At 38.2% G+C, this 20760-nt stretch overlaps 1 non-coding gene across 1 annotated transcript; it reads left to right on the top strand.

Annotated features, from left to right (window-relative positions):
• Nucleotides 1-7493: 7493 nt before the first annotated feature.
• On the top strand, nt 7494-7623 carry LOC142444151 (small nucleolar RNA SNORA42/SNORA80 family). The gene has a single exon (XR_012783810.1). It is a non-coding gene; the product is annotated as a small nucleolar RNA SNORA42/SNORA80 family (small nucleolar RNA).
• Nucleotides 7624-20760: the final 13137 nt, after the last annotated feature.

Consider the following 20760-nt stretch of genomic DNA (forward strand, 5'->3'; position numbering starts at 1 on the left):
CTACAACATTTGAATGAACAAAATTCTCAACTAAAATGGGTATTACAGAGCAAAGCTAAATGTCATGAAATACAATATCTTTAAAATATTTGGGAATAATCAAGGACAATTTTGTGCTATCAAATGCTACATTGTAAACCACCTTCAGCTTCAGAAAAGAATTTGACTTGCGAAAGAGGGGGTTGCAAATATCATTGGAATTTTGCGTTATTTTATATTAACTACAGGGTTGCTCTTTCCTCTTTTATGATGAGGTTTCACACTTGGACACATAAAATGAAAAGGGAGAGTTGATGTGATTAGTATTCGCTGCTTAAAAACTGCCAGTTAGATGTCTTTTCCCAGATGACCCCAGAGAAGACAGGCTTAACTCTTCATTGCATATGACTCCAGGGCGATGTGTTTGAGTTCTAAGCAGATTCATAACACAGAAGCCTTGACAGCTGGGGGAAATGTCAATTTTATATAAACCCCAGAGACCATCATTCCAATTTTAGTATATGTGCTGTCGAAGCAAGCACGAGACCATCTTTTTATTTTTTTTTAAATTTATTTTTTTTGAGACCATCTTTTTAAAGAGCAGGCAAAACCAGATATGTCCACTGAAGCTACAATGCAGAGCAGAAATTTGCATAGAACAAACAGGTACCAAATACTTGCATTTAAGGAAAAGAGAAATGCAATGGTTTATCCCAATGAAGCCACATACATTTTAAGTTACAGAGGTGCACTGAAACAAAGCAAAGACTTGCAGAACCTTCGACATGATTTCGTCACTGTGATAGTTTCTTTTAAATGAACCTACCGTGTTCAAGGTATAGCTTTCAATAACCAATATGAAACAAGGTAGTTAGTGGGTCAGCATCAGAACAGTTTTAGAGTAGATTCTACGCAAAGTTTAAAAAACTGCTATAGACATTGTACAGAAGAAGAAAGAATAGAAGCATTGAACGGATCTTTGGCAAAATCTAAAATGTGACCTGGAGTTAATATGAATCCATTTTATAAGAATTCTAAGAGGAAAGAAAGATCAAGCTGGCTTGGTGTATTAGCTTTCTGTTTGAATGCAGAACACGTGCTCTTATGCAAACAAGAGACTCGTGAGCAAAGGGATTTTGTGCCATGTCCAAGATTTAAACATTTTTTCTTTCTGTCAAGCGAAATATGCTGATTGAGGAATAAGAAGCTGTGCATTGCTGTCTCTTAGATGTTGTTAGTTTTCTTTCTTCCCATAGTTGCTCACTCTGATTTAGCTATTTGATGTATTGTTCTACACGTATTGTTTACCTATCTGAAAAGCGACTCATTGAAATATTCAAACATTTGAAGAATCATATTTATGCTGTCCCTACAGTCCAGAAAGTTCGAAGCAGCGCATCTATGTTACCTTAAGTTATTCCTCACTTTTCATTAATTTACTCATTCCCTTCATGAACTTTTACGAAGTGTGACATATATGCTAAATATTCTGTTAGATCTTAAGTTTAAAAACACACCAACCTAATGTCTTTGCATCAGTATGCCAATATTTTAGTGGCTTTTCAAAATAAAATGCAAATAATCATAAGACAATGTATGCTACAAGTACAGCATGGGAAAGCAGATAACATAGGTATGGTGGATGTGGGAACTTCTTTCTAGCTATGCTGACATCACATTTTTTGTGATTCTATGGTATTTGGTATTATGATTTTCATTTTAAAGGGCAGAGATAACTATTGACTTTGGGGGAATCATATTTGTGTCATTTGCATTTAAAAAAGTGAATTATGATGCTCTTTTGAATGGAACTTCCGAATATAAGTTATGTTTCGATGATGGTTTCAGGACCTTTTTTAACAAAAAAATAAGACTCTTATTTAATTTATATTTCTATATTATAATCAATTCCCAGTATTGTAGACCATATCAATTCAAAATCACCAATATAAGTCCATATAAACTTCATAATGCCTAGGATCTCACAGTAAGCTTCAAATAAGCTTAATAAGTCTCATATAAGCTTCATAATGCCTAGGTCTTATTTGTTATATTTTATTTTTGATGCTTTCTAATTTTTTGTGATTTCTACTTTGAGCATCTCAAGTTCTGATTATTAATGGATATTTTCAACTGTTTATTTTCATTTTAGTCATGCCACATCAGCAAATCCAAGTCCCCAAAGCTTTACTCCATCCATGTTGTCAAGTTCAACTTAAATTTGAGGAGAAGCTCTTTCCCAGTCTTATTTGAGTTGCTTTCCAGCCTCAGAGATTCATTCTCAGAAATTATATGAGACAAGGCTCCCCTGCTGTTCATGAGTGTGTTAGTTTGGGTAGACAAGAGAAACAAAACCGCAGACACCTATATCTGTATGAGAAAGAGCAGTTGTGTATATACATGAACAATTGAATATTGAGAAAACATCCCAGCCCAGTTCAGATCAAGACCATAAGTCCATTATTAGCCCATACATCTGATACCAATCTATAAATTCCTCTTCACATTCACACAACACATGCTGGGGTGGATCTCCACATGGTTCCTCCAGCTTCAGGCTCTCACTGAATCGGCTTAACTCCATCAGGCTCGTGGTCCATAATGTCTCCTAGAGAGAGTGTGTGTCCCGCCTTCTGTGAGCGATTTATCTCCATAGCCCCTGCAAATGAGGCCACCTGATTGACAGACTAAACTCCACCCCTTCATTTTAAGTCTCTAATTGACAACAGATTATGTAACTACCACAACCTTAACCAACTCCCTCCTCCCCTACCGCCAACAATGGCTCACTATACTTTCGAGTTTGTCTTAATCTGGAAACTGCTCAAAACGATCCACTATGTGTGGCCTTGCTGACATTTAAAATACCAGTAGTTATTCTCGGGGAATCAAAAGTTATACATGAATGTCTGAGTAGGAGGGTCAGTGCCTCTAATTCCTGAAGAGTTCAGGAGTACACTGCTTTTCAGAATACAAGCCTATTCCAACGAGGGCCAATTACTGCTTCTTCCATGCTGGAAGGTCCAATGAAATCAATCAACAAGCAGATGGTTGTCTCTGCCTGGTAGTTGGGGACTTCATATTGTTGTCCATTGTTAAAAGGATTTGGTCCTCAGCAGCGGTGGCTAGCTCGGCATTGGGAAAGGTAAATACATAGTGTGCAAAGTAGAAGAAACACATAGCCTTCATTTCGGCCACCAGGACTTCAACATACTGAGTGTCTGGAACACAGGGAATCGAATAAGATAAAAATATAAAATTTGGCACATATCAAAAACTAAATAAATGCTTCTTTAGATAATATGTGTATTATGCCAAACATTATACTAAACATGTTGAGGCAAATGCGGTGACCTAAGACAAGCCTTTTGCTCCCTGGGTTTCCAATGGAGCTAAATCCAACATGGAAAAAGCAATACCTATGCACCCACTCTCCTCCATGCTGTAGGGCCAGTGAGTCTGAATCAACTAGAGGGCAAGAGGGCAGGTGGGCACAGATTTAGAATTCCTATGTTGGAATCACTCTCTGTGAGGCCACCGATGTAACCTCGGGAAGGAAGCATAAGTTCCTTCAATGTGTTTTATTTCATTTAAAAAAATAGGAATGATGATGCATATTATAGGAATTCTTTTGAAAATGAATGTCGGTACTAAATATGAACGTATTTTGAGAACGGCAAAGTGATGGATCCAAATAAAAAACCTCGCAATGACAAAAAGCTAGAGAGGAGAAAATGGTATATAATTAAGTAATGGCTTGTGAGGTGCCAACTCTCTGAGCTTTAAGAGTGCAAAGAAGGGAGAACTCAGTTTGAACTCTGGCTCTTGACTTCAGAAAGGTTTTCTGAAGGAGTAAAGAATTGCACTGCACATTGATTAGAGGTGAATTAAGATGTTAAACAGGGAAAATAATATTCAAGATACCATGAAAGCGAAGAACATGTGCAAATGTAGAGGCAGGAATATACCTGGCAGATGGGGAACCCTTTAGGAAGTATATCTAGCTAATCTAAATTGTTATGTTGTTAAGCCACTGCTACTGAGAACCTGATTTGGTAGATAGGTGAATTATCGTGTGGATACAGGTAGTTACAATAGTTAATATTTGAAAGGACATTAATGCTTTTCCACTTTGCATACTTATATGAGTAATTCATTTAAAGAAGGTATTCTCATGTAATTATATGATATCTGAATACACATAAATCTTTTTACATAATTTAGGAATAGTCCTGAAATCAGATCTTTAAAAAAATATCTGGTCTTACAATCCAGATCTTTCCCCCCTTCGTTGTATGTTCTGCTTAAATAGGAACTCAACCCATGATTGTTTCTATTACAGTTCAGTTTGATCTAAGGTTTTCTATATAAAGAGTTTAAATCATTCTCTGTCTTTTTCTCATTCATCCATAACATCAGGCCCAACAACAACTCCCATTTCCCCCATTTCAATGTTTAACCATGCTTATTGAAAAGAGTTATTCTGGGGGAACCGACTACAAGAAGGCACGTGTAGCCTCCTCTCTGGGGGATGGACAGCAGAGAAGAGGGTGGGGGGAGACGTCAGACAGTGTAACATATGACAAACTAATAATAATTTATGAATTATGAAGGATTCATGAGGGAGGGGGGAGAGGGGAAGGAGGGGAAAAATGAGCAGCCGATATTAAGGGCTCAAGTAGAAGGCAAATGTTTTGAGAATGATGATGGTAACAAATGTACAGGTGTGCTTGACACAATGGATGTATGTAGGGATTGTGGTAAGAATTGTATGAGCCCCCAATAAAATTATTATTAATAATAATAAATTAAAATAATGACAAAATTAAAAATGAAAGAGTTATTCTTCTCAAAACAACAACATATATATCACATTTTTTCCAATACTCTATTCTCCAAAATGACCTCCATTGGTGGTGACAATTTTTTTTATGTCAACTTGAACCCACACGAAAGTGTAGGGGTGATGTGATAGTTACATAATCTTATGTCAATTTGAGGGTATTAGAGTGAAGGAGTGGAGTCGATCCTGTCAATTAGATCACAGCCTGATGATGCTTCCTTGTGGGCATATCCTTCTCATAAGGATTCTGGGAAATTCTTCTCTTTCTCCCTTTCACCTACCTGTTGAAGAGCCACATGGAGACCCTCAGCAGTACTGAGATGCTTCCGCAGCCACTGGATCCACAAGACTACACCCACAGATCTGTGATCTTCCTGCATTTTATATCATTGTATGTGACTGAGTGAATCTGAAGACACATTTTGGCTAGTATTGGACTTATGGACTAATATTGGATTTATGGACTTGATATAGAATGGACTGGGATGTTTCCTAATTATGAAATTATCTTTTGATAAAAAGCTCCCTCTTATAAACATGTCTCTGTCTCTGGATTTGTTTCTCTAGTCAACCCAGTCTAACACAGGAGGAATCCAACTTACTTATCAATCAGATCATAGTCTGATGATGTCTCCTTGGGAGTGTGGTCATTTTGTAAAGAGGCACTGGAAATTTCTCTCTGTGACTCTTCACCTTCCTCGTTCCGGAGACTCTGTGTGTGCCTCAGGAACAGACTGATGTGGGCCATGAACCTGGTAGTAACCTCCAAGCTGTGAGTGCCCTGGCGTGTTCTCATTGACTTTGGATCCATGAGACAATGTAACTACCAGTCTGTGTTCTCCCTTCATCCCCCTTGACCTTTGTGCATCGTTGGCCTGCAGCTATGTGAGACTGACGAGAGCTCCAGCTAACATCGAACTCATGAACTTGAATTGGACGTGGCTGGGATAATGATTTGATATAAAATGACTTCTTGATATAAGGTTATTTCTGATACACATTTGAGTGTCACTGGTTTTGTTTCTCCACACAACTCAGTCTAATACATCCCTTAATCCATTAACCAAACTTTAAAAAAAAATTGGTCTGAATAGCACATGTGGAGTTTACCCTTAGGATTCTTTGTAAACAACTCAACCCAAATATGGCTGGTTAAAGAAAAAAAAATTAGGAATTCAGTGGAGAAATACACAGTCTATAAATCGTATAAAATCTTTAGTAATCAGATCTTAAGCTCAGTAGAATTCAGGGAGGCACAGAATATTGGGGGAAATATTTATACTATAATAAATATAATGCTTGCAAGTGTCAATATAAGCTTAATTATGGTGGGTCTGCACGTAAGACAATTTTCAAACAGAATAAAAATCAAACTAATTATATTTCTAAATATGATTTCTAACAGTTATGATTTTTTCAAATTTCATTAGTTTTTCTAATCATGGAAATTAATCCCAGCAAGCTACAATTACAGGTGCAATATCCTTAAATTCATAAAGTAGCTTGTATTTGTAACTCAATATTTTTCATATGAATGTACACTAAAATGATACATTATCCACTCATAGGAATTTAATTTTAAATTATACTTCTCCTCATACACTTAATTTATTTATTGAATAACCGTAGTATTTCAAAGGCTAAAATATGACACAGCTAAAAGGGTGCAATTCACCAACATGCCATGGGACAATTTTAGAACATTCTGCTTTGAAGTCAATTTAAGTAACAGATTTTCATCTAGAAAAAAAGGTTGCTGCCAGTTGTGGACAGTCTGAGGATGGTTAAGACATAGAGAGAGTTGCCCCAGTACAGTCACCTTTCTGTCAAGAAGAGAGCCCTAGAGTCCACAGCTAATTTGTGGATCTGTGTTATAGAAAATAGGGAAGCAAGATCCTAGGTGAGTGTGTTTTAGTACATCTCGAGGAGTTAAAAATTAGCACCAACTTAAAGTCATCTCATTCACACATTAATTTTAACGTCCATGATTTCCAAAACTAGCATATAAGAAATTAATGGAGTCATTCATTCTAAAATGCATATTAGGCATTTTTCTAGGCACTGGGCATATTAGTGAAAGTAAATAAAAATGCCTGCCTCTGTCCACTCACCACAAAGAATATGTTTTAGTGTGTGAATGAGAAACAGGGAGAATTTAAATTCTAGGGTATTATTGTTTAATGAATTTTTGAATATTTAAATTCTACTGGTCCTGACAAGATTAATTTTTTTAAAGTCTGGCCCAATGCATCAAATCAAAATCAAACCCATTACATCAGCTCACTATTTTGCTTAATACTAATATCTTCTATCAACTTCATAGTTTGACCAACAATATCATCTCCTCCTATCTAATAAATCAGCGTGCTTCAACTTAAGAATAATATTGTAAGGGTTTTAACTCCTTCAATTCAAGCCAATTATATAAATCATATTTCTAATGATATTTAATATACACAAATATCTACCTAATTTTACCAAATAGGTTAAGGGAGGGTGTGAGGGGGGAAGGATCCAGATAATGCTAAGAAAAAGTGAACAATCCATGTTGATTATTTTATGGTAAGCATGCTTTCTAGTTCTAAGTAATTCCTGCCATGATATTTAGTCAGAGTTGCATCTCACTAGTTTCTTCAAGTAATTTTAAAACGTTCAATTCATTTTATAAAGTTTATGGTTATCTGTGACAGTTCTGAACCCATGGGTCTCTCACAGTGTCCCATGCCAAAGCAAACTGTCACCCTGAACCGTTGCCTGGCTTTACCCGGTGGGCTCAAGGCACTGAAGCAGGTTGAAAAAAAATTGTTTCATTTTTAAAAACATCCCTTACACATATCAGACATCATATTTATATGCTGTTGTACAATTAGAACATTCTCCCAAACTCTGCAAAGAACAAGGAATCTAAGTGCTATATGCATGTAAGTACTGGGCACCAACTTACAGATTTTTCCCTAAAGGCAATCAGTATTTGTTTTATATATAAATGCATAGGATTTGAATGAAAATGATGGACTCAACAAACAATATTTATTTGAAAATAATTGGACTCTGTGTGCACAAAGAAATGCTGGAACGTAGGAAAATACAATAGAAAAGTGTAACTTACAAAAATTTCTCAACCTAAACTCATGAGCAAATATTTTTCACTCTATATAATAACTTGGTTACTAACAATACAGTCCACAAATCCTTTGACATTTGTCTTCACGAAATAATTTTCTACGATGGGCTGCAGTCGTAATGCACATAATACTTTATATTATGTAAAAAATACTTGCGTCGATGGCACCAGGTCCCTACTGTGTGTGTTGTGAGTCCCCTTCACTTATGATTATTTCTATTATTATATTTCCAGCTGAGAAGTAGGCAATGGTAGCATGGTGTGTCGACCAGGGCTGCTAACCACAAGTGAAACCACTAGCCCCTCTCGGGGAGAAGGGCGAGGCAAGCTCAGCCTAGGGCACCCACGGGGCAGCTCTACCTCATGCCAGTGAGTTTTTGAATTTACCAAAAAGATATGTGTGCTTAATTCTTTCGATGTTTTTTGGTTACTGTTAAAATTTTAAAGAAGTGTAGTAATTATTCCCAAAGCAGATTTACTTCTCTTCATCCCTAGACACTACTACTATCTGAACGGAGCTAAACTTTGAACTTCTTGTTTTGTCTCTAGTCACCTTACTTCATAGTTTTGTTGCAATGTGTTCTATTGCAGTGTGCAATGCAAAGCCATACATGACATGGAACTAAAATCCAACTGACACCACTAAATGTATAAAATGTAGAACGAAATTATAAAGTAAACAATCAATGTTCCAAAATTGAATTGTGTAGTACTTTTAAAATGTGTTAATGGCTCATTAACAATATAACTCTCAGAGGACCACATGGCCGGTCCCACTATGAGACATGACACCCCTCACTGACCCATATCCCTACAGGGGACAACATTGGAGACACAGTGTGGGAATTGTACCTGATCTGATCCCGCAACACCAAGGAAAACATGAAGGGGGGTGCAACAGAACAGCAAGTGAACATTGAGGTGAGGTCCCCAGGGAATGCCGAAGGTGGACTTTGAGGCCAGGGCGTGGTGCTCCAACAGACTGGACTGGAAAATACTCCTTAAGGCCAACAAACAATCCTTGAACTAACTACAAGCTTTTCCTTCTTGTTGTGTTTTGTTTTTTGTCATGGGTTTATTTTTTTTGTTGTATATTGTTGCTTGGTATTGCTCTGTGTTGTGTGTTTTCATGCTTTTATCTCTGCAGGTCTGTCTAAATAAGATAGGCTGGATGAACAATCTGGAGGAGAAAACAATGGGACTGACAGTTCTGAGGGGACATGGGAGAGGGGGAGGTAGAGGAAAGGTAGTGGTGTTAACAAACTCAGGGACAAGGGAACAACAAGTGATCCAATTCGGTGGTGAGGAGGGTGTGGGAGGTCTGGTAGGGCATGATCAAGTGTAATATAACCAAGAGGAATTGGTGAAACCCTGGTGGGGAGTGAGCATGACAGTGGGACAGGAGGGCAGTCAAAGGAAATAGAGGAAACAGCTAGGAGGCAAAGGGCATTTATAGAGGTCTACATAAAGGCATTTACATATGCAAATATATTTATATATGAGGATGGGGAAATAGATTTATAGGTTTAATATTAAGGTAGCAGAAAGACATTGGGCCTCCACTCAAGTACTCCTTCAATGCAGGAATGCTTTCTTCTATTAAATTGGCATTCTGTGATGCTCACCTTCCTGACACAACCACTGAAGACAAAGCGGGTGAATAAGCAAATGTGGTGAAGAAAGTTGATGGTGCCTGGCTATCAAAAGATATAGCATCTGGAGTCTTAAAAACTTGAAGGTACAGAAGTGGCCATCTAGCTCAGAAGGAACAAACCCCACATGGAAGAAGCACACCAACTTGTGTGATCATGAGGTGTCGAAGGAATCAGGTATCAGGCATCATTAGAACAAAAAATCGTATCATAGTGAATGAAGGGTGGGGGAGTAAGGAGTGGAAACCCAAAGCCCACTTGTAGGCCACTGGACATCCCCTTACAGAAGGGTCTCAATAAGGAAATGAGTCAGTCAGGGTGCGATGTAGCAACGATGAAACATAAACTTTCCTCTAGTTTCTAAATGCTTCCTCCCCCCACTATCATAATTCCAATTCTACCTTGGAAGTCTGGCTAGACCTGAGGATGTACACTGGTACAGATAGGAACCAGAAACACAGAGAATCCAGGGTGGATGATCCCTTCAGGACCAGTGGTGAGAGTAGTGATACTGGGAGGGTTGAGGTAGGGTGGGGTGGAAAGGGGGAACCTATTACAGGTATCTACAGGTGATCTCCTCCCTGGGGGGATGAACAACAGAAAAGTAGGTGAAGGGAGACATCTGGCAGGGCAAGATATGACAAAATAATAATTTATAAATTATCAAGGATTCATGAGGGAGAGGGGAGTGGGGAGGGAATAAATGAGGACCTGATGCCAGGGGCCTAAGTGGAGAGCAAATGTTTTGAGAATGATGAGGGCAATGAATGTACCAATGTGCTTTACACAATTGATGTATGTATGGATTGTGATAAGAGTTGTATGAGCCCCTAATAACATGATTAAAAAATCAATATAACTCTCAAAGAAGACAGTATTATTAGCTGCTTTTTGCAATCTGAGTATCAAATTTTTACAGATTAAGATGTTTATGCCCTAGAATAGTAATAATAGTAGATTTATTTTCTTTAGCATGGCAGACTTCTTTGGAATTTCTATATGCTTAGTATTTTAGTACGTGACAGGTGAAAAAAATTAACTCCATGTCTATAAAGAATTTTGAAGTTGGGGGAAAATATAAGCTAGTGAAAAAAAGTAGAATATGAATATGATTAACTGCTAAGTATTTCCATAAGGACGATAAGCACAAAGAAAAGGAACCACCAATCAATGAGTACCTGACCTCTAGTGCTTCTGTGTAGCTACACTGAGTTGGGTTTAAGATTACATCCAGGGTGCAATTTAGTTAAGCAGAACTTCCAACAGCCTTGCTATCAGATAGAGAGCAATATAAAGTTGATGATGGCAGATGTAGTTAGGATAAACTGTAATATCCTATCATCTTATCTCCCTTTTGGCCCATTTTAGAGTTGTTTCCGTTTTTAGTATTTTCTGCTCTCTTTTCTATTGAAGTTTTTCTATATTTTGTCTGGACATTGTTGTTTTGTTTGCATGCTTGCTTGCTTCCTATTTGTGTTCTCTATGATCTTCTGTATATGAAATCCATGAGAGGTAAATCTTCAGATTCAGTAGCTGGATTAATAATTACTTAGGGGAAGGTGGGGTAGAGAGGGGGAGCTGATTATAAGGATCTAAATGTAATCTCCTCCCTGGGGGACAGACAACAGAAAAGTTGGTGAAGGGAGACATTGGACAGGGTAAGTTGTGACTGAGGTAGTTAATTTATAATTTATAAATTATAAAGCATACATGAGGGAGAGCAGAGCTGGGAGGATGGGGAAAAAATGAGGAGCTGATACCAAGGACTCAAGTAGAAAGCAAATGTTTTGGGAATGATGAGGGCAACAAATGTACAAATGATGATGAGGGCAACAAATGTACAAATGTGCTTGACATACAATGGATGGAAGTATGTGATAAGAGTTGTACGAACCCCCAATAAGAGGAATATGAAAAATAAATAATTACTTAGAGGTATGGCATGGGAGGATTTGGGAAAAGAGGAGCTAACAACAACAAAATGAACACACAAAAAATATGGTCTGAAATGGGTTATGATGATGATTGTACAACTCTTAATAATTGTTGGGAATCGGACATAATCTGCCTGACAAAACCAACGTCATATTGCCTGCCCGGCAGGGCTAAAGCCACGTCACCTCAACCTTATCTTACCCTGACACACACCAGATGGCCCACCTTTGTTTATTCCAGCACCGGACATTCCAGCCGTAGATTTTTGTCTGCCTGCCCTGTGTGCTCTACACCCCCGCCCTTCCTTTTTTTTTTTTTTTTTATCTTCCCTTGGAACTCCTAAACTCAGACCTTGACAAGAATCTGCTTGGTCTCGCTCCTCTCTCTCTCGCCCGTTTCTCTTTCAGGCTGGGTCCTCCTCGGAACCCCTCAAATAACTGAGTCCCGCGGGTCGGGGCAAATAATATTGAACCATGAAATGTATGATATTAAAGTATATGTAACAAATATTTTTAAAGAGAAAAAATGCAGAGAAAACCTAAATATAGTTCTGTAATTGCCTGGGTATTATGGAAGAACATTGAACAAGCAATAAAAAGGAGCAAGAAGAAAAACCTCAAACTCGGTACCCTAGAGTAGATTCCAACTCAGAGTGACCCTACAGGACAGGGTAGACCTGCGCCTTTGAATTTCTGAAATGCTACCCTTGCATGGGAGTAGAAAACCTCCGCCTTCTCCCATAGAGCAGCTGGAGGTTTTGAACGGTGGACTTTGCAGTGCAGCCCAAGCATAAACCACTACCCCCTACGGGCTCCAGGACAAGAACAGAAGTCCACATTCAACAGAAGAGTGAGAAAACATGGAGCTTCTACAGAAACTGGAGCCAGCAACGTGGTGAAATCATTAACAATGCAATGCTTAGGATTATATTTTGAGCATGAAGCCACCCACCCCCAAAATTTAGCAACAGTAATAGCAGAGATTGAATGGAGAGTACGTTTTTAATTCAAGAAACATCCACTTTATTCAAGGGTCCTAGCGTAAGGGATAGCTTGACTTTCCTAGAGTACATGATACTTAACTGTTATGCATACTTCTAGTACATAGGTTGTTTGTATTATCTATATACATAAGCTTATTAAAAGTTCATTTTCAAGAATCTGATCATATGAAATCGATCTCACCTTGATATTAAAGAGAAGCTCACCTTCATGTTAGCTTCAATGAACATTGCATAGGGAGGCAATGAACCAAGTGACTTTTAGTAATTTAAAAACCACTCTGGTTACTGCAAAAGCAAAAGATGTCATTGTCTTGGACAGTCAAATCATGAAGAGTGAACAGAGTATTAAAACAAGAAAGCCTATAAAACTAGCACTTCATTCAGTTTTATATTATGAATGACAGAGGTGTTAAGTTGCAGCTAAATCAACATTAAAATAAGTGAGAAAAATTGAACTCAACAGAGGCCGAAAGAATAGTAGTTTTAGAAAAGTATTTGCTCTCGTTTTAACAATCCCTATAATTTGGTGATTAACGTTATTTCTCAAATCCCTATTTTTCTTTTTCTACCTGAAATTTTATCGTTAGCCTTCCCTTTCACATCAAGAATAGATGACTGCTGAGAAAGGACAAATAATGAAAATAGTTATAATTCAGTGTTACCAGTGGGTAGAGAGTGAAACTTGAAAAATATTTCCATTTAAGTGCTCAGTATTTTTTCTGTTGGAAAACACAAAGGACAAAATAAAAAATAAAGCTCAAAACTAAGAAAAGCAGTCTAGACTATTAAGAGATAGAACATGAAAGAGGCGGAAATTAAGTGACTGGTTAATGATTATCACAAAATAACAGATACGGGGATAAATTGGAACCCCGGGAACAAAGGAAGTCAGAGCAACAGTAACCGTGCTGCTGTAAAGCAGAAATTGTCAACAAGTCCTATAGTTTTCAGATTATTTTAGGGTGGTGAGTTAGTTTATTGTGCCAACTTGGCCGATAAACAAATGTGGGGTTAATTGAAAGGCAGAGGGATAAATGGCTGAGTGAGCTTCGCCTTTCGAGCTTAAGGTTCTATTGCTTTGTGGTGGTCAGAGCAGGCTGCAGCTGCCTTAGCCAGTTTCCTGCTTCAGCTGGCAAGGCTCACTTCCTGCAAGACATTCCTGAGAGGAAGCCACATGGACCTACCCTGATGCAGCCCTGGGTGCTGGAGCAGCCCTGTGGATACCACTGCCAGCGCTGAGATGAGTACACACTCACTGACTTGGCTTTTTCCTGCAGTCGGCATCATTGTGTCTGTTTTGTGCCATGGAAGACTTTGTGGATTGGTGTTGGACATATGGGTTAATTGGTTAATGTTGGACTTGTGGGCTTGGGCAGCACTGGGTTGGGATGTTCTCTTGATGCACACTTAACCTTTATATAATACTCTCTCTTATACATGAGTTTCTGTGGATTTGTTTCTCTAATGTACCCAGACTAATACAGGTGGCCAGCTGGATGCACAGTGGTTAATCACTTAGCTGCTAACTGAAACGTTGGTGGTTCAAATCCACCAACCACTCCATGGGAGAAATGTGTACCAATCTGCAAGGACTTAAATATTTATGGTCTTTCAAACTCTATGGGGCAGACATACTCTGGCCTTACAGGGTAGCTGCGAGTCTGAGTCAACTGAGTGAAATTAGTTTATTTTGAGGCTTGAGTAGGTCATGTGGCTAAATTAGCTGGGTGTAAATATTTAAGAATAGAATTGCCCTGCCCACAATATCATTTAGGATATAAGTATCATACCTCCTAATGTAGCTGTCCACATTTATACAATTTCAACATGTTGGACCTTGCTGCTGTTGCTAATTGCCCAAATCATTCCAAACTTCTGGAGATTGCAAATGTATTAACCCCAAATTGCCCTTCATTCTGTGCCATCTCTATGATGCCTATGATGCTTATGTCTATCTATGTGCCTGTTTGCTAATGGCACCTTACAGAGTTATTTTCATCAGTAGACAATCCCCATTTCAAATACACTATATTCTAAATTATAGAAGTTAACATTATAAAAAGATCAAATTCTGCTTCTGCCTTCTTGTTTATTATCTAATCATTTAATAGAATAACTAATTAACTAATAGTGAATTTCTTAAATCTCATGGACCAGTCATTAATAGCAACAAAAATTTTTATTGATCTTCTCAAGACTCCATTAAAATTCCTTACTATACCCGTAATAAGCATGGGGAATAAGAAACAGATATTTGAGTTTGACTATCCAAATAAAAATTCTTATCTTTCTATCCTTTTAATATTGAACACTGTTGAATATTGTTAATTTAATTTGGGAAACATTCTTTTTCATGTTGGATAATAGTTTCTTTATCCAATAAAATGGAAGACATGGTAGAACAGCCCTTCCCAAAGACAGGTTAAATTGCTGTTTTAGTATAATTTCTCTCATCATTTTTATTACATTGCAATCTTGAAGCCTCTATAAGCAAACTATTGAACAGTGTAGGAAGCATCAAAAGATGAAAAGAACACAAATAGTCACTGTGCCCACAAAGACTGGAAGCTATCCAACCATTTCTAGAGGTAACACCTGGGGTAGAACCAATGGGATTGAAGGAAGAACTTCAAGCTGGACTGAGAGCATTAGCCATAAATAAGGATCCAGGAATTGATGGAATATCAACTGAAATATTTCAATACGTTGATGAAGCCCTGGAAGTACTCACTTGTCTAGGCAAGTAGATTTGGAAAACTGACTGGAAGAGTCAGTTGTACTCATCCCCCTAAAGGGTGACATAACCAAATGCTCAAATGCAGGTCAATATTATTTATATTACATGTCGGTAAAAATTTTTTTTCTGAAGATCATCCAACGATGATTGCAGCAGTACATTGACAAGGACCAGCAAGAGGTTCAGGCCAGATTCAGAAGAGGATGTGGAACAGGAATATGATTGGTGAGATCAGGTGGCTCTTGGTTGAAAGCAGAGAATATCACAATGACGTTTACTTGTGTTTTATTGACAATGCCAAGGCATTTAACTGCATGGACCTTCACAAACTATAACTGGCCTCCGGAAGAGTGGGAATCCCAGAACACTCACTGTTATCATGTGGAACCTGCATACGGATGAAGAGGCACTTGTATAAAGAAAGCAAGGGAATACTGCACGGTTTAAAACAAGAAAAGATATCTTGCATAGTTTAAAATCAGAAAAGGTGTGCATCCGGGTGACATCCTCTCATTTATCATCATACTTATTCAATTGGTATGCTCAGCAAATAATCAGAGAAGCTGGATTATATGAAGAATACTGTGTCAGGATTGGAGGAAGGCTTTTTTTAAAGTCATTTTATTGGGGGGTTTGTACAACTCATCACCACCCACATATATTTATTGTGTCAAGCACATTTGCACATTTGTTTCCATTATCATTCTCAAAAAATTTTTGCTTTCTACTTGAGCTCTTGATATCAGCTCCTCATTTTCCCTCTCCTTTCCTATTCCCCCCTCCCTCATGAACACTTCATAATTTATAAATTATTATTTTGTCATATCTTACACTGTCCGATGTCTCCCTTCACCCACTTTTCTGTTGTCCATACCCCAGGGAGGTGGTTATATGCAGATCCTTGCAATTGGTTCTCCCTTTCCACCCCACCTCCCTCCACCCTCCTGGTATGGCCACTCTCAACACTGTTCCTGAAGGGTTCATCTGTCCTGGATTCCCTGTGTTTCCCGTTCCTATCTGGACCAGTGTACATCCTCTCCTCTAGCCACATTTGTAAGGTAGAATTGGGATAATGATTGTGGGGAAAGGGGGCATTTAGGAATTAGAGGAAAGTTGTATGTTTCATCATTGCTACACTGCACTCTGACTGGCTCATCTCCTCCCCACGACCCTTCTGTAAGGGGATGTCCAGTTGCCTTCAGATGGGTCTTGGACCCCCAAACTTTCACTCCCCCCAATTCACAATGATTTGATTTTTTTGTTGCATAAGGCCTCTTTTAAGTCTCAAAAAGCAAGAATGTTACTTTCAGGACTAAGCTGTGCCTGACCGAAGCCATGGATTTTCAATCACCTCATGTGCATGTGCAAGTTAGACACTGAATAAGAAGATTGAATAGGAATCAATGCATCTGAATTAAGGCACTGGCAAAGAATATTGAAAGTACTGTGGACTGACAAAAGAATATGCTAATCTCTTTAGGAAAAAATACAGCCAGAATGTTCCTTAGAGGCAAGGATGGTGAATCTTAGTCTCATGCACTTTGATTATGTTGTCAGAAGAGATCAGACATAACGCTTGGTAAAATATTAAGACAGCAAAAAGAGGAACCCTTTTATGAGATGGATTGGCACAGTGGCTGCACTGATGGGCACAAACATAAGAACAATTGTGAGAATGATACAGGACCTGACAAGGTTTCATTCTTTGGCACATATGCTCAATGGAACCAACTTGATGGCAACTGACAACAACCATAAGACAAATAGATTGAATTTCAAAGTGAATCTATTAAATTTTTCATTGTCTTAGCACAATACCTTTGTCTATGAAGGATTTGTGTCAAATGAGTCATCGAAATACCTTTAAAAATTGAAGATAAACACATACTAAAGCATGAGAGAGAGTCATTGAAAGCAAAATATGAATTGTGTTTTTCAGCATGATTATCATAAAATAAAGAGCATTGTTTAAGGTGCACAGTTGTATATTAATGAAACCTTCACATTTTTACTTTTAGAATATTGTCTAGCCCCAGGACAGTGAGCAGATAGAATTTGCACATTACTTAAATAGTTTTTACTTTAACATGTTTTGAGTTAGTAGAAAAGAAAAAGGAATTTAAGAAATGCAAGCCCTACTACCCATTTCCTTTGCCTTTTACTACAGCATAGTGCCAAGTAAATCTGAAATGTTTTGGTTTCTTTAATTTTTAATTGAATATTTTTATTGGGGCTCTTACATATGTCATCACAAACTATAGTTCATCCATTATGTCAAACACATTTGTACATATGTTGTCATCATTTTCAAAGCATTTTCTTTCTACTTGAGCCCTTGATATCAGCTCATTTTACCCCTCCCTCCACTATCCTACCTCCATCATGAACCCTTTGTAAGTTATAGATTATTATTTTCATATCTTACATCATCCTCTGTTGCCCTTCACCCACTTTTCTCTTGTTCATCCCCTTGGGAAGGGATTATAAGTGGATCATTGTGATCGATTCCCCCTTTTTCCCCTCACCTTCCCCGTATCCTCCTGGTTTTATGTGGTACTTATTTACAATTTCCTTCCTGGGACTTCCTGAAGTGTTTTCTGGAGGAGTCAATATTGCCAGGGATTCTCATTGTCAGGGAGACACATTGAATGTTTTTAAAGTGCTTGGATCAAGAGCAGATAGCTTAAAAGAAACATGAACCAAAATAATTTTCATCAGGATACAAAGGTTACAAAGGGAAAGAGGAAGATATATTACAAAGAGTGAAAAAAAATCATAACATAGCCACTGGGAATATTAAAGGAATCTTTTTATATTTTGCCTAATGTTCATTTCTTCTCTGCTATACTTCACTGTAGGAGGAATGCTCTCTTCCATGTTGTAGCTTCCTACCACCTTTCAACCTCGATGTTGATGTTCCAAACCAACCTTACATCCTCAGTGACATTTTCCATGATAGTCCTCTAAAATAGCTCTATCTATATCACATCAATTGTATTGATATCATATACCTGTGTCTATTTATATACATATATACACACATATATTTTTGCATACAACTCCTGTTTGGTGAATCAATGTGATATCTTGTCATTATCCCTGGATTTGGAGTCTCAGAGACATGGACTAATTGCTTTATACTAACTTATGACCTTAAGAGGTTAATTAAGTCTCCATATTTCATGTTCACCTATATTTTATGGGCTATAAAAATGCATCCAGTTGTATGCACCATGAAAATTTATGGACAACATTGCAAAACTGAGATTTATGGAACATGTCTTTGTGTGAATAAAGAACCTTGCATATAAAAAGAAGCAATAATGAAACAGAAAAATGTATGGCTAAAAATAAAAAATCATATGCATTAGTGTTGTAGTTCCTTACTATACTTATTTAACCTATATCCTTAGAAAATACTTTGAGAACCTGGACTTGAAGAAAGCATAGTATCATGATTTGAGGAAGACTCATGATCTAGATCCATAGTAATCACTGACAGAAGCAGCCATCAAAGAGTTCCATAATATATTAATTGTGAAAACCTGTTGCACAAGACATTTTTAAGTGTTAAAGAGGGAGAATACCACTCTGAAGACTAAATTGAACCTGATCGAAGCCCTCAAATGTTCATCATATGTACATGTGAAAATCAGACAATGAATAAGAAATATTGGAGAAGAATTTACAATTTTGAATTATGGCAATAGTGAGGGATATTAGATACACCACCAGCTGTCACAATACACGTGTCTTTCTTGGAAGATGTACAAGTCAACATGATCCTTAGAACAGAAGATGAAGAGATTTAACCTAATGTACTTTGGGCATGTTACCAGGAGGAACCAGCCTTGGGAGAACTTCATGTTTTGTAAAGAGAAGGGTCAACAACAACAAAAGTAAGATCCTCAAGAAAATTGTTGGGCACAGTGGCTGTAACAATAGTCCAAAACATAATAATAACTGTCAAGATGGCACGGGACCAGACAGTGTTTGTTCTATTTTGTATAAGATTCAGAGTCAGAGTCACTGAAAGGCAAATAATAGGCAGGCCAACACCACATGCATGCATAAGTGTTTGGTGAAAAAACTGGACACCGAAAAATTTCATATGTAAAACATTCGTGGAAGATTTAAAGATTGAATTTCTTAAATCATTAAAAGTACATCATTAGAGTGGATGGAATATACTGAGACAGCATTTAGAGATACTTAAAACGTGCCTCCGAGCTAGATGGCCGCTTGTTTGCCTTCAAGGCTTTAAGACCCCAGACGCTATATCTTTTTGATAGCCGGGCACCATCAGCTTTCTTCACCACGTTTGGTTATACACACGCCTGTCTTCAGTGATCATGTCAGGAAGGTGAGTATCATGGAATGACCGTGTAGCTGGGCAAGGTGCTATTGTATTGAGGAAGTGTGCACGAGGAGGCCCAATGTCCACCTGCTACCCTATAAATATATGTACATAGGTCTCAATAAAGGCAGGGGGGGAATCACATTACCATGAATGAGGGGGAGTGTGTGATGGGGACCCAATGCCCATCTGTAGACAGCTGGACATCCCTTGCAGAGGGGTAGTGGGGAGGAGATGATTCACTCAGGGTTCAGTGTAGCAACAATGAAACTCAAAACCTTCCTCTAGTTCTTGAACGCTTCCTCCGTTCCCAATCATCATGATCCTGATTCTACCTTGCAGACATGGTTAGATCAGAGGATGCACAGCGGTGCAGTAGGGATCTGGAAACACAGGGAATCTAGGACGGATGAACCTCTCTGGATTGGCGGTGAGAGTGGTGACACCGGGAGGGAAGGGGAGAATCCATCTCAGGGATCTATGTGTAACCTCCTCTCTTGGGGATGGGCAATGGGAGGGTGGGTGAGGGGAGGTGCCAGAGTTTAAGATAAGATAAAATAATAATTTATGAACTATTAAGTGTTCAGGGGGGAGGGGGGAGTGGGGAGGGATGAGGAGGGAAAAAAAGGAAAATGAACTGATTCCAGGAACCCAAGTAGAAGGCTAATTTTGAGAATGACGAGGGCAACGGATATATAAGGGTCCTTTACTCAATTGATGTATGTATGGATTGCGATAAGAGTTGTATGATCCCCAATAAAAAGATTAAATTTTAAAAAAACCAACAAAAACAAGCACATGCCTCTGTTGCCATTTGCATTGCAATTAAGTAAATATAAAATAAATATGTGAGAAATTTAGCTATTGGTCACCATATTCTTTCTAGATGAGAGGAGACAACTGTGTGAGCCATTTTCTTGATATGAATTTCATATATATATATGTCTCTGCTTTTGCTGCTCTACTGAACCCACACCAACGCATATCCCTCTTCAGCCCTGCCCCCCTTTCCCCCGCCCAACTGAAACCAACAATAACTTAAGCTTTGAGAAAGTTTCATTTTTGAGCAGCTGCAATTAACAAACCAACAGGCGATCTCTACTGTGGTCTTAGCAATTTAAGGTAAGGGG

Source organism: Tenrec ecaudatus, chromosome 3 (assembly GCF_050624435.1).
Source record: "Tenrec ecaudatus isolate mTenEca1 chromosome 3, mTenEca1.hap1, whole genome shotgun sequence".
Lineage (NCBI taxonomy): Eukaryota > Metazoa > Chordata > Mammalia > Afrosoricida > Tenrecidae > Tenrec > Tenrec ecaudatus.